We start from the raw sequence: 15,000 nt of genomic DNA on the forward strand, positions 1-15,000 counted from the left end.
CCCAACTCGACCGTCCGCCGGTGGCCGGCCACCAAGGCCAAACCGGTGAGGATCGCGGAAGGCTGATGCGGGTGAGGAGGGCATGCCGGAAGCCCAATAAGAGCAGCGGGGAGGGTCATCGGGTCGGGTCACCGGGGTGAGAGGCGAGCGAGCGAGCGGCCACCCCCCCCCCACGGGCGGGTGGCGCAGCCGCAAACCAGCGGGGAGGTGAGACCTTTCCGGGCACAGCCGGCACGCCAGGGAAACGAACGCGGGATCTCACCACCCCCAACTCCTGGGCGGTCCCGCGCAACGCCTGGGACACCGAGCCGGCCGACCAGCGGACCGGAAACCCCCACCGCGGCAGCGGCGGGCCCCCCCAAAAGAGGCCCGAGAGGGAAAAGGCAGCTCGCACACGCCTCAAAGACCCCGCGAGCGCCCGCGGAGCCACCCGCGCCAGCAGGGCCCCACCGCACCCATCCACACCGCCGGACACGGCACCCATCATCGACCGCCTCTTTTTCGGCCGCGTGAGCAAGGGCCCACACACACCGGGATCCTCGGCTCCGGAGGGCCAGAACCCCCCCGAGCGGCACACCACCACGGGCACGGCGGCCCCGGAACACCGCGGGGCCCGGCGCCCGGCACGGCGCCGTCGTCGCCAACGGGCGGCGGCCCACACAGACGCTCGGGAACAGCGTCGCCAGGGGCCGGAGGGGGAGGGGGACGGGACCCCCCAAAACCCCACGGCACCCCAAGCACGAGGCCGGGAAGCCACACACCACACGCCCTCGCATCGCGACCCAGCACAGGCTCCAGGCTCCGCCACTCGACACACCGCGCGCGAGGCAGGGGCGGGGACGGATCGGGAACGTCCTCCACTCACCACACCAGACGACGGCCCGGGAGAGGCCCCGCGGGACCCTCCCCCAGCTCGGAGGGGGGAGGCGCGGGCACGCAGTTACCAACGCGGGCAGCCACTAACGCTCAAAAGCGGGACAGGGAGCGGCAGGGCCGCGGGAGCCCATCGGGGGCGGGCCCCCGCCAACCCGGCAGCGAACGCCGCCTCCCGAACGAGGATCGCTAGAGAACCTCTCCTCACTCTGAGGGTGGCCCGCACCCAACCCCGACGGGAACCCCGCCGGGACCAGCACACATCAAAGGCGTCCATCCTTCCCACCACGGGTGGCAGGGAGGGGTGGGGCGGGGGGGGTCTGCGGCAGCAGCAACACCAACCCTGGTCGGTCGGCCTTGCCGTGCGGGGCCAGAGCAAGGTCGCGCACACGGGCGGGAAAGCCCGCACAGGCCCGGCTCGCCTCCCACTGCAACATCTCAGGTCCCCCGGTGCAACAAGAGCCAGGTGACACGGCAGGGAAGACAAGCCAGGACCAGGGCCGGCAGCTCATGCGGGGAAGCCACCCGCCCGGCGCAAGAAGGGAAGAGCGCTCCTCCTCTGGGGAACCGCCTCGACCCCCCCCCCAGCAGAGACGTCAATCTCTGCGATAACTTTTCTCTCACTCGCACAAGCCCCACAAACCCAAGGACGGCCGGGACACACCACGGGCAGCAGGCTGGCACAAGGCAACGGACAACGCCGGGATCGGGAACGACACCACCACTCAGCCTCAGGCACCTGAGAGAACCGACCGGGAGCGTTCCGGGAGCACCGCAAGAGGGCAGAGCGCGAGGCGCGGCTTTTCACACCACACAGCACGGGCAAGCACGGAGCACCGACCCTCCCTCTCCGCGGAGAGAGCCGACCCCCGTGCCGATAACGAGTCACGGGAAGAGAGGAGCAAGATCAGGGGCGCCCCCCCTCCTCCAGCGTGTACAAGTCCCCGACCTCACGGCGAGGGCAGGGAGAGCGCAGCCGGACCCGGTTGCCGCACCCCTGCCTCCCCGCACACCACCGGCGCCGGCACGGTGGGACGGTGAGGGCAGGGGCCCACGGGCAGAACGAGAAGAGCGGTCCCATTCGCCATGAATGTCCGTCCCTCGCCTGGCGCAGCTTAGGCCCGGGCCCGAAGGAGATCGCAACGTCACCACATCAATCACACCGAGGGGGCGGAGAAGACAGCCACACGGCACTCGGGAGGCGGTGGGGCCCAGGAAGCTCGGCTCCCGAGAGGGCCAACAGCCTGGGATAAAAGCGTAGCCAGGACAGACAACCTTTCGTGAGTAACGAGCGAGGTAAAAGGAAAAAAAAAAAAAAAAAAAAAAAAACTTAAAAAAATAAAAAAATAAAAAAAATACCACGGGCTTCAGCGTCCCTGGCGCTCGGGATTACCAGGACACCTCCGCCGGGCACAGAGCCGAAAGAAGCTAGAGAGGAAAAAAAGAAAAAGAAAAAGAACCACGGACAGCGCTCGGGAGTAGCGCAGGTCAGCGGCCGACCAGGCCCGCCATCGGGAAGCGGCAGGTCGGGGGAGTTGGAGCTAGGGGCGATAGGGAAAAAAAAAAAAAAAAAAAAAAAAAAAAAAAAAAGCCACGGAGGTCGGACGAGCACGACGGCAGGACGGGGATGCCGCACACGCACAGGCAAGGCAAGGCAGGACTCGCCCCCCGCCTTTTCCTCCTCAAGCCGGCCACGGCGAGGGAAGCACACCGCGCGGGCCTACCTATGCACCCCAGGCAACCAACCACTCTCCTCCTCGGCGTGCCGAGGCAAGGGCCAGAATCCGGCACCGGGAGCGGGGGAGAGATCAAGGACAACGGGACTCACTCAGCCACCAACCAACAACCACCACCACCCACCACCACCACCACCACCACCACCACACCCACGAGCCACCACAGGGGCAAGGCCTGCTCAGGGCAGCGGGAGCCCGGGGTGCGGGGGGAAGGGCAGGGGGACCCGGACCGGGAAGAGACGGGAAAGGCCCGGCACACAGCATCCGAGAGAGCCCCAAAAGACCCGCTGACAGCCACCGGGACACAGCATGCCAGCACCCTCCTGCAGGTACAAAATCCTCACGTCACCACGCCAAAACCAGCTGGTCACGCAGGGGCGACAACTCGCTGGCGACAGGGACCTCTCGGAAACCACATCGGGGACACCTGTCCCCAACACGTCCCCAACAGAGCCAGACACGGAACTCTCAGGGACAGCTGGTCGACCACATAAGGCGAAGACAGACGAAGAGAGAGGGCGGGAGCGGGGTCAGGGGACGCACCCGCCCCACTACCCCGGGTGCGCACGGGCTCACGGCACGAGCGGCACGGGGAGCCTTCCCCCGGCAGACGCGAGGCACCCACTCCGAGAGGCACCCAGCCACCACACCCACACCGCGCGGGGTCGGTGGTGAGCGCCCTGCCGCCAGCACGCACACACGCGGGACTCCCGGGCTCGGGTCCCCGACTCCCGAGGTGCTCCCTCCGCCTCGACTTTTCCCCTACGCAGGGCCCACCGGGCAAGTCCCCGCCATCGCGCACACCGCAGACGGTAGGTAGGTAGGTCCCGGCCCCGAGGCTCGCCTCGGCCGTGCCCACGGCTCCTCGCGCCGGAGAAGTCTGTCCTCCGGCCTCCGGGGCCGTGGAGAAGGCCGTGGAGGAAGGCCACACGGGGCCGGCGACCCAGGCCCTCGCGCCCGGCACGCGCCAAGCGCTCACTCGGAGGTGACTCCGACGACCATCCTATGTCGGGGAGGGGCGGGGTGTAGGTCCCGGCCCCGAGGCTCGCCTCGGCCGTGCCCACGGCTCCTCCCGCCGCAGAGGTCTGGCCTCTGGCCTCCGGGGCCATGGAGGGAGACCACACGGGGCCGGCGACCCAGGCCCTCGCGCCCGGCACGCGCCAAGCGCTCACTCGGAGGTGACTCCGACGACCATCCTATGTCGGGGAGGGGGGGGGGGTGTAGGTCCCGGCCCCGAGGCTCGCCTCGGCCGTGCCCACGGCTCCTCCCGCCGCAGAGGTCTGTCCTCCGGCCTCCGGGGCCGTGGAGGGAGACCACACGGGGCCGGCGACCCAGGCCCTCGCGCCCGGCACGCGCCAAGCGCTCACTCGGAGGTGACTCCGGGGAGGGGGGGTGGTCCGAGTCCGGGCCGGGACCGGCCCCACCACCTAGCGGCTCACCCGGGGACCCTTTCCCCCGACTCCCGAGACGTCCCTCGTACTCTCCTTCTTTCGCCCTCAAAGACCAGAGTCCAGGGAGGGGAGGAGGACAAGGCGTCGGGCCCAGACAGAACTACGGGAGGGGAGGAGGACAAGGCGTCGGGCCCAGACAGAACTACTGGTCGACCCGACCAAGCCGCCACCCCCGGCACAGACCGGGCACGGAAGAGAGAGCGGCGACTCACGGCCCCACCCCGCGCTCGCCTGCGGGCGCAAAGTCCGACAGAACAGCCGCCCCGGCGCCACAGCGACACCACGGCGACAGTCGCGCCCGGCACCCGGTAGAGGCCGGGCCTCCGCCCGGCTCGCTGCCGCCAGACCTCCTCCTTCACTCGCTCGCTCGGCTGAGAACGAGGGGACTGTCATATCAAGGCGGACGCCAGGGGGAGCACGACAACCGCCTTCCAACGACCGACTCCACCGAGCCGCCGTACCCCGGATCGGCGCGCGCCGGCCGGCTCTGAGCTCCGGAGACACAGAACACGGAAACGAATCGCCTCACTCCCCACCGCCACGCACCGAGAGGCACAACCTAGGTCAGGACCTGCAGCCGGGTCCTCTCTGCGACCTCACGAACGACACCAGAGCCACCAGAGACCTAGACCGAGATCGAGCCGCCGCCGCCGCCGCCGCCAGCGACCAAAGTGAAACCAGGAACCAGGACGGGAGTCGCCCGAACGGAGCGGCCCGAACCCGAGAACCGGGAAGCCGGGATCGGTCCCAAGCAGGAAGGGGCGGCAAAGACGGCAGGCCTGCACCACGAGAGAAAACGAACCGGCCACCCGCACGACCTCCGCCGCCCGTGGCAAGACCCCCACCCCCACCCAACATGGCCAGAAAAGGGCAAGTGAGCGCTCGTCCCACCGTCTGCCCGCCCGTCTTTTTTTTTTTTTTTGGGGGGGGGGGTGTTTGTACGTTTTGTTTTCTTTTTCCCCCAGATGGAAACCAGAAAGAAACAACAACAACAACAACAACAACAACAACAACAACAACAAAAAACTCCCAAAGATGGGTCGGCTCCAGCAAGAGACGAGCCCTCGGGAGGCACCCCGCTCACTTGTGAAAGTCCGCCGCCCGCCCGCCCCACAACACGCTCCCTCCCCCCGCCCCCACCCGCCCCCCCCCCCCCTTCACAGGCAGGGAAAGGGCAGGGGGAAGGCCAGAGAGAGGTTTCTTCTAACACAGAGAGGGTAGGTACACGTCACGCACACAGGTCTGGAAACCCACGGTGACAGCGCCATGGGAAGCGTGAGTCCACTCACCCATCACTAAATGACAGGAAAGCCAAACGAGAGCCGCTGGCTGGGCAGAAAAGGCCTTTGACAAAATTCAACATTCATTCATGCTAAAAGCTCTGGAGAAAATAGGAATAGAAGGAACATTTCTAAAAACAATAAAAGCCATTTATGACAGACCAATAGCCAATATTATACTTAATGGGGAAAAGCTACAACCAATTCTCCTAAAATCAGGAACAAGGCAAGGATGCCCACTGTCTCCACTCCTCTTCAATATAGTCCTAGAACCCTTAGCCAGGGCAATAAGGCAAGAAAAAGACATTAAAGGGATCCGCATAGGGAAAGAAAAAGTTAAACTATCCCTTTTTGCAGACGACATGATACTATACCTCCACGATCCCTAAAAGTCCATCCCGAATCTCTTAGAAATCATAACTCTCTTCGTCAAAATAGCAGGATACAAAATAAACCCACAAAAATCAGTTGCCTTCCTATACACTGATAATGTACAGGAAGAGAGGGAAATAAAGGGAGCAACCCCATTCACAATAACCTCCCGAAAAATAAAATATTTAGGAATTAACCTAACCAAAGATGTAAAAGAACTATTTAATGAGAACTATAAAAAGTTAAAGAAAGAAATTGCAGAAGACACTAGGAAATGGAAAGACCTCCCATGCTCCTGGATAGGCCGACTTAATATAGTAAAGATGGTAATACTTCCAAAACTAATATACAAATTCAACGCAATTCCTATTAAAATCCCAATGACGTACATCACTGAAATACAGAAAACAGTCCAAAAATTCATATGGAACAACAAAAGACCTAGAATAGCCAAAACAATTCTAGGGGATAAAGACAATATGGGAGGGCTATCCATGCCGAACTTCAAACTCTACTACAGAGCTATAATAACAAAGACAGCATGGTACTGGCACAAAAACAGACCCGAAGACCAATGGAACAGAATAGAAGATCCAGAAATAAATCCACAGGCCTACAGCCAGCTGATATTCGACAAAGGAGCCAAAGACATACAATGGAAGAAACACAGCCTCTTCAACCGCTGGTACTGGGAAAACTGGGCAGCCACATGCAGAAAACTAAAAGTGGACCCCAGCCTATCACCATGCACCAACATCAACTCAAAATGGATTAAAGACCTTAACATTAAACCTGAATCTCTGAAACTACTGCAGGACAGAGTAGGAGAGACACTTGAACTAATAGGCACAGGAAGGAACTTCCTGAACAGAGTCCCAGGGTCACAACAAATTGGAGAGAGACTCGACAAATGGGACTACCTTAAAATAAAAAAAAAAAAAAACAAAAACAAAAACAAAAAAACAGCTAGCCTTTTCTAATAGGCTCTGCCACTCTCTCTGGAGCAGGATTCGGGGCATGAGGCGATGAATCTGAACCCGACACACAGGTGTTGGAGGGTAGAGGCATCTTCACTCACATGCCTGTGGTGGAGGACCTGGACCCGAGTGTGGCGGTGCACAGTGGGTGTGGGTGTGTGTGTCTGTGACTCTGTGTGTGTGTGTCTGTGACTCTGTGTGTGTGTGTGTGTGTGTGTGTGTGTGTGTGTGTGTGTGTGTGTGCGGGGCTGGGGGGAGGGCAGGTAGGGAACCCTAGGAGGAAAGACCGGGAGAGACAGACGAGGGGCCCCGGCCCAAACAGAGTGGGGGGGTCAGAGGGGCGATCCTATCTCCCGGGGGGGGGGGGTGAAGCATGGTTAGAACCCACAGGCCCGGCGGGCGTACTTCTCTTTGGAGTTCGCACTGGGAACATATGCGGGCAGAAGCGCCCCAGCACACACATCGCATCGCAGACGGGTAGAGAGGCAGAGCCAGGGGGTCAGGCATGGTAAACACTCTATTCCGTCAACACACACACACACACACACACACCCCTTAGGGTGTGTGTACAATATCCACAAGGTAAAAGTTTATTCATCCATTCCCCAAAGAAGAAGAAGAAGATTATGTCAGTTACAGGGAAGTAGATGGATGGACTGATGGACTAGGAGCGGGGGGGGGGGGGGGGGGGCAGAGGGGGGGGGTGCCGGCGGCGGCGGAGAAGAACCTAGAACAGGTGATGCCAGGGGAAGACAGACCGGCGGAGAGACAGACAGACCGACCAACCAACGGCACCTGTTTTCTCTCCTACGTGGATGCTAGACCTAAACTATAACTGGACATGGTAAGTAAGCTACACAGCACTCCGGGCAAACAGAGTGTGTGTGTGTCCCCGTGTGTGTGACACACATACTGCCTTTTGTCAGAAGGTGTAACTTCTCTGAGCATTTAAGATATTGCAGAGAAGACACAAGACGTAATATCCGTAAGTGGCACGACTGTGAACGTATTATAACAACCGGACGTGTGAGGACCAAAGCTGGAATTAGGAGGACAGAAATGTACCTGTCCTCACGCTTTGGGTCATGATCACAAGTACATTTGGTTTAGGATCTTTCAAAACACATCGATGTATCCTTCTGGACACGATGGTCTAGGACCACACTAGTCAATAGCCACTTCAAAGCCAGATCCGCGGTTGGATACGTTTCAATTGGCTTATATTGCATCCTCCAATATTTTTCTCTTCTTTTTATTCTACCTTCTCACTAAAGATCCAGTGGTATAAAGCTACTTTTATTCTCTTAATATTCCATAACTGAAGTGATCTGCTTTGTTTTGCAGCTTTCTCAGCTTAATTCACTGAGGCCTATTTAGTCACACATGATGAGAGGTCCAGAAACATCTTTGGGGCCACGGATGGCTTTTGTAAAGTCCATTTGGGGAAATAGCAAATATAATCTACCATGTCCTAAAATGTAACAGATTATCTCTATGGGGCCGATAGAAATATCCAGATGTGCCCTGTCAACAGCCAGTTATTTTAATTTACTTAAGGGAAATCAAGTGAATAAAAGTCTATATAGTTCAAGAAATTGTATTCTGATACCTATATAAAAAGTTTACCTGAGTGGGTGAGGACATTTGCATGAAATTTCACCTAGGGCAGCACTTGATATTTATAACTCTCCCTAAACTATTGCATTGCCTGTTTTCCATTTTCTTGGCACTCCTTTAGAAATGTTCCCGTCTCAATCTTTCACCCACTGCAGCCGTGGGACCCTTTTTCATAATACGGACGTAAAGACATTTGTGGTACCGTATATAAATTACAACCGTAGGGGCTGGGAAGGTGGCTCAGTGGTAGAGTGCTTGCCTTGCATGCCTGAGGCCCTGGGTTCGATTCCTCAGCACCACATTAAGCAAAAAGAAAAAAGCCGGAAGTGGCGCTGTGGCTCAAGTGGTAGAGCGCTAGCCTTGAGCTGAAGAGCTGAGGGACAGCGCCCAGGCCCAGAGTTCAGGCCCCACGACCGGATCCAAAAAAAAAAAAAAAAAATTACAACCGTAAATAAACTGGTACAGTTTGCTCGTAAGACATAATATCCAAACGAATTCCGTGTCCAGAAAATAACGAAAAAAAACACCCCCTGCGGGCCCCCCTCCCCCTCCGCTCGGCCCTCCCTTCAAGAACATTTCCTTGTTTGCTGTTGTTTCGTTTTGTTTCGTTGTAAATAAATAAAGCCGCAGAAGAGAGCCGGCGATACCTCATCGCTACTCTCGCGAGAGTCTCTCGGACTCTCGCGAGAGTCGCCAGCCCCCGCCATCAGCACCGAATCATTCCCTGTCACTCCACACGGTGTCCAGTAGGTGGCACCCCAAAACAAGGAAAAAGAACGTCAGGCCCAAGATCGATCAAGACACTTAGGAAGGTCTTGTGAGGAAGGAACACCTCCCCCTACACACACACACACACACACACACACACACACACACACACACACACACACACACACACACACACACACACACACACACACACACACACACACACACACACACACACACACACACACACACACACACACACACACACACACACACACACACCCAGCACATCCCCGCCCACACAGGTCATGAATGGCAAACCCCTATGGCACAGAGAGACAGACAGACAAAACACATGGGGTGTGGAGAGAGACCGGAAATCAAAAACAAAAACAAAAACAAAAAACATTTTCCTGGCTTGACCTATGAATGGGCCTGGGCTGGCATTCTGTCCTCTGGGCCCTACAGTCAATCCATGGCGGTCGCTCCTCTCTCCTCATCACTGTAATCCTATCTGATATTTGCCAGAGCCGAACATGCAGTGGGGACACTTTGGTTCATCGATCTAAACTAGGGCCCGGGGCGGAGGGGGTGGTGGTGGTGGAGGGGAAGCCTAGGAAGTCTGTTGCTATAGTTGGTGGCGGCGGCGGTGGTGGTGGCGGCAGTGCAAAGTGTGTGTGGGGGGAGGGGGGGAGGTAGATCACATGCTGCCATACGTGCCTGTGCCTGTGTGGTAGGAAACAGCAGCAAAGATCAAGGGGTGCAGGGTGTGTGTGTGCACGCCCCAGTCAGTCCTGGGGCTTGAACTCAGAGCCTGAGTGCTGTCCCTTGGCTCTTGTGCTCAAGACTGGCACTCTGGGGCTGGGAAGGTGGCTCAGTGGTAGAGCGCTTGCCTTGCATGCGTGAGGCCCTGGATTCGATTCCTCAGCACCACATAAGCAGAAAAAAAGCCGGAAGTGGCATTGTGGCTCAAGTGGTAGAATGCTAGCCTTAACCTGAAGAGATGAGGGACAGCGCCCAGGCCCAGAGTTCAGGCCCCACGACCGGACCCCCCCGCCCCCGCGCCAAAAAAAAAAAAAAAGAGACTGGCAGTCTGCCATTTGAGCCAAAACTCCACTTCTGGCCTTTGGGTTGCTTAATTGAAGACATGAGGCTCACCAAAGTGCAATGCCTATATACCTCTGATCATATAACAAGAAGTCTTCCCCTTTCTTTGTGTTTGTTATCATCGATGTTATTTTGTTTTCTCTTCTCCCCCCCCCCATTGTTTCTTCCTTCATCTATTTCCGGGAGGGGCAAGAAATGGAGGGACCCAGGATGAAGAAGTGCAACAGTGGCACTCACTAGACACTATGTTGACACACAACCTGTGGGTGGGGAACAAACAGAACTTGAGGGAGGGAAAACCTGTGAGAGAGCCAGGGAAGGGGTGACATTGTCCAAAAAAAAAAAAAGTACTCTTTTTTAGGGGGTGGGGGGAGATGGGAGGGCAGGAATGGAAACAAAGGAGGAGGCAACAATGCTTGATAAGAAATGTACTCATTTCCTTGCTCGTGTCATTGTAACGACTCTGTAAGTATTTTCACAATTAACACAACTCATTAGCCGGGCGCCGGTGGCTCGCGCCTGTAATCCTAGCTACTCAGAAGGCTGAGAGCTGAGGATCACGGTTCAAAGCCAGCCCGGGCAGGATAGCGCCCAAGCCCAGAGTTCAAGCCCAACGACAAAAAAAAAAAAAAACAAAAAAAAAAAACTTATTAATTAAAAAAAAAAATGTACTCTTCCTACCTCACTTATGTAATGTAATCTTTCCTATCCTTTTTTTTTTTTGTCAGTGGTGGGTCTTAAACTCTGGGCCTGGGCACTGTCCCTAAACTCTTCAGCTCAAAGCGAGTGCTCTACCGCTTGAGCCACAACGCCACTTCCGATTTTCTAGTGCCTCATTGGAGATAAGAGTCTGGTGACTTTCCTGCCCTGCCTGGCTTTGAACCGTGATCCTCAGCTCTCAGCCTCCTGAGCAGCTAGGATTACAGACGCGAGCCACCGGTGTGGGCTGGCATACTGTAACCGTTCTGTATGTCACCATTTCCCTAACAATTTGTAAAAAATCAAAGGAGAGAGGGAGGGGGAGATAACAACCCCTCACGCCTGAGAAGTGAAACCCAACGGGCTTCTAACCGATCTGAGATTCTTTGAAGGTTTTTGCGATGTTAATCACAATCACAAACACAGACGGACAGTTTCTCCAGTCACTCCTTAAGAGGAACGGGGAACAGGGACAGGGAGAAGAGAGGCAGATCCTGGCCTGACCTAGGCGGGAAGATGGAGGGGAGACAAGACTCCTGAACTCCTTTTTCCCCTCACTCTCCTCCGTCCAGAGGGTGGGAGCTTAGGGGTCGGCCACGGGGACATCCCACGGTCACAGTCATGCCTCCCGGAGGGGCAGAGGGCAGAGCACAGGCAAGCATGCCAGCTTCCCCGCCCGCCCCTCCCATTCTGTCCCTGGCGGGCTTGGGCGGGAGGCATACTAGTGGCAGCGGGCGGGTGGAAGTAGTCTGACAACTCCAGCTTGCAGGAAGTCAGTGGCTGCTGGTGGTAGGCAGGGAGGGTCCCAGCAGAAAAAGACCAGAGAGAGCGCGCGCGCGCAGACTTTTCCTGCCCAAGGGCAAAAGAGGCCACTTTTGTAAAGACGGGGAGGGGGAGGGGAGGCTGATTCACTCACCCCCACCCCACCCCGCGCGCTAATGAAGTTACAGGAGCTGAGGGCTGGCCGCCCCACCCCCCACCCCGCCGGGGTGTTTCGCAGAGGACGCAGGGCGGGTCGGGGGTGGGGGTGGGGTGGGCTGGTTTAAGCCTGGAGCCCCAGTCAACTCAGGAACTCCAGGCAACGTTCCTTTGTCTTGTAAATGTCGTCATGGCAACGACTTAAGCGCCCTGGCGGAGGGGGGGAGGGTGGGGGGGGGAGGAGAAAGAAGAAGAAACAAACACGCCCACCCCAGCAGGCCTGCCTGAGTTGAGGCCTTGAATTTCAACCTCAGTAGGGCCACTAAACTAATAAAAATCGTTGTAAGAAACTGTTGACGGAGGACCCTCGGGATAGGATGATTAGGCTGTGTACCCGTGAGGCGAGGTGGCCGTGTGTTCCAGCTTCGTGCCAAGAGGTTGCCTTATCTCGGCCTATCTTCCTTCCCAGAATTGAACACAGAGGCAAGCAGGATAATTTCCAGGGGGAAATGAGGCCTGGGAAAGCACCACCAGGAATTCAGAGACAAGACAGCCGGACAGCTTCCTAATGAATGGCTCCACACATCCTATTTTCTTCACTTTTCAGTCCCTCATAAACGAACAGTTATTAGGAAAGAAAACTAATAGGTGGGGGTGGGTGGTGGAAGGGAAAAGAGCAGCTCCCTTCCTCTGAGCTTTTGCCCAAACAATGAGTATACTGTGGGAAAGGAGCCAAGAGTTTCCTCAAAGAAAGGAGGAAACTTACACCGGGGAGGGAAGTAAATTTTAAAAAGAAACAGAGCATGGGTCAAAGCACCACCCCTCCCCCCCCATGCATGCATGGGAAACCAACAGAATCATCTCTTAAACCCTACTACAGGCTCAAGGTAGAGAGTTTACTTTGTTTCTTTTTCCTCTGTGTGTTTTCAAGGTTTCACTTTCACATCTGGGCACATAACCATTGGGCCTTGCCTCGGTGGGTGTTTCTCCCCCTAAAAGTATCTATCCTGTCTTTTGGGTCTTACTGTGTGTGAGTGTGTGAGTGTGTGAGTGAGTGAGTGAGTGAGTGAGTGAGTGAGTGAGTGAGTGAGTGAGTGAGTGAGTGAGTGAGTGAGTGAGTGAGTGAGTGAGGCAGCCAGGCAGCCAGGCAGCCAGGCAGCCAGCCAAGCAGCCAGCCAAGCAGCCAGCCAGGCAGTCAGTCCAGAGATCTAATGTCTCCCCTATTTTAAACGTACCTTTTGCATATGTGAGAGAAAACACACGAAACTGGTTTTCTATAGGAACATATATGTGAATACATTCACCATGGAGTGAAAAGATAGAGTCGCTTCCAAATGATATGTACAGCAGAATACCAACACATCGAGATGACTTCTGCAAGAAGCCAAGGCCCACTTTTGAAATCCCATAATGAGGAAGCCTCAGTCAGTGGCCTGGTTTGAGTCCAGGCCTCCACTTAAAAACGACCTTTACTTTGTGTTTTTATTTTTCCCGGTTTTCTTTTCCTTTCTATGACCTCTCCCCCCAACGCCCCAACCCCTTCCCTCCATAGGTCTCTCTTTCTCCTTTTCTTTCTCTGTAGTTTGAGCCCGAGAGTTACTTAATTCTCGAACTTCTGGGTTTTCCTTAGATCTGGTAACCTGTTGGACATAAAAATTTGGGAAAGCCTCAAAACAGTCACCCCCACCCCACGAAAAATAATCATGCTTGTCGCCAAAAGCTTTTAAATGAGAAAACAGTGGTCAAGTGAAGCAAATGAAGGCTGTAATAGCAACCATTTTTCTAGACTACTGTACCAAGTTTTTTTTTAAATATATATTTTTTAAACATATTTTTATTGTGAAAATACTGTACAGAGGGGTTACAAAACAACTCAGTTATTCAGCTGTGAGTATGTCCATACAAACAAGATGCAGGAGCCTTCCATGCTGGACTGGCCAAAAAAGGGGGGAGAGCTAGGAAGGTGGCTTAGTGGTAGAGTGCTCGCTCCCCTTGCAAGCATGAGGCCCTGGGTTCGATTCCTCAGCACTATATAAACAGAAAAGGGGAGCAGTGGCACCCTGTGGCTCAAGTGGCAGAACAGTAGTGAGCCTTCAGATGAAGAGCAGAGAGACAGCACCCAGACCCAGAGTCCAAGCCTCACACCCGACGACAAAAAAACTGAAAATAATAAATATATATATGTTTGTATCACACTATATATAAGCATAGATAGATATATATGTATGTATGTGTATAAATATATATGTGTATATGTATGTATATGCATGTGTGTGTCTGTGTGTGTGTGTCTGGAGAGAGAGAGAGAGAGAGAGAGAGAGAGAGAGAGAGAGAGAGAGAGAGAGAGAGAGAGAGAGAGAGAGAGAGAGAAAGCCAGAAGTGGTGATGTGGTTCAAATGATACAGTGCTAGACGTGAGCAAAAGAAGTTGAGTGTGATTCCTAGAAATGTTGTTTGATGATACTTTTTGTCCTATTCATGACAGATAAAACTTTCACTAACTTATGTTATGTGTTAGTATAATTACTTCATTTGATGAAATAGCTAATATATATTTTTTACCTTTCTGAGAATATAATTTTAATGAAATAAACTGTAAAATTATTCATATGTGAAAAAAAAGAAGAAGTTGAGTGACAGTGCTGAGGCCCTGACTTCAAGTCTCAGTATTGCCCACCCCCCAAAAAAAATAAAGAAAAAGGAGAGAGAGGGGGGGTGGGGAGAAGAAAGAGAGAAAGTAAAAAAAGGAAGGAAGGAAGGAAGGAAGGAAGGAAGGAAGGAAGGAAGGAAGGAAGGAAGGAAGGAAGGAAGGAATGGTCAATGACCTGTTTTTCTTACCTGTAGAGAAATGCCCCAAACATCTAGAAATTCAGGTTGGGGCAAAGATAAAACAGCTATCTGTACATAACTCAGCTGCCACATCTCTCCCCCCCCCCCCCCCCCCCGCCTATCTAACCCTGAAAACACCCATGAAGTCAAGGAGCTGTGTAGGTCTCTCTCCCTTCAAGAGCACCCACACTGTATTAGAGTATGTCCTTGTCTGTCTGTCTGTCTGTCTGTCTGTCTGTCTGTCTGTCTGTCTGTCTGTCTGTCTGTCTGTCTGTGCCTTTTTTGGGGGTCTGGTTGTCTGCTTGCCTGCTTGCTTACTTACTCCATAAAAACTCCACCAGAGTGACTCCTCCAGAAATTCTTATTCAATGATCGAAATCAAGGGTCCTAAGGGAAGAGTCCCTACATGGAAGGGTAAAAAGTCACTAACCCTC

The sequence above is a fragment of the Dipodomys merriami genome, unplaced genomic scaffold, assembly GCF_024711535.1.
Source record: "Dipodomys merriami isolate MVZ:Mamm:240054 unplaced genomic scaffold, mDipMer1.0.p SCAF_663, whole genome shotgun sequence".
Classification (NCBI taxonomy): domain Eukaryota; kingdom Metazoa; phylum Chordata; class Mammalia; order Rodentia; family Heteromyidae; genus Dipodomys; species Dipodomys merriami.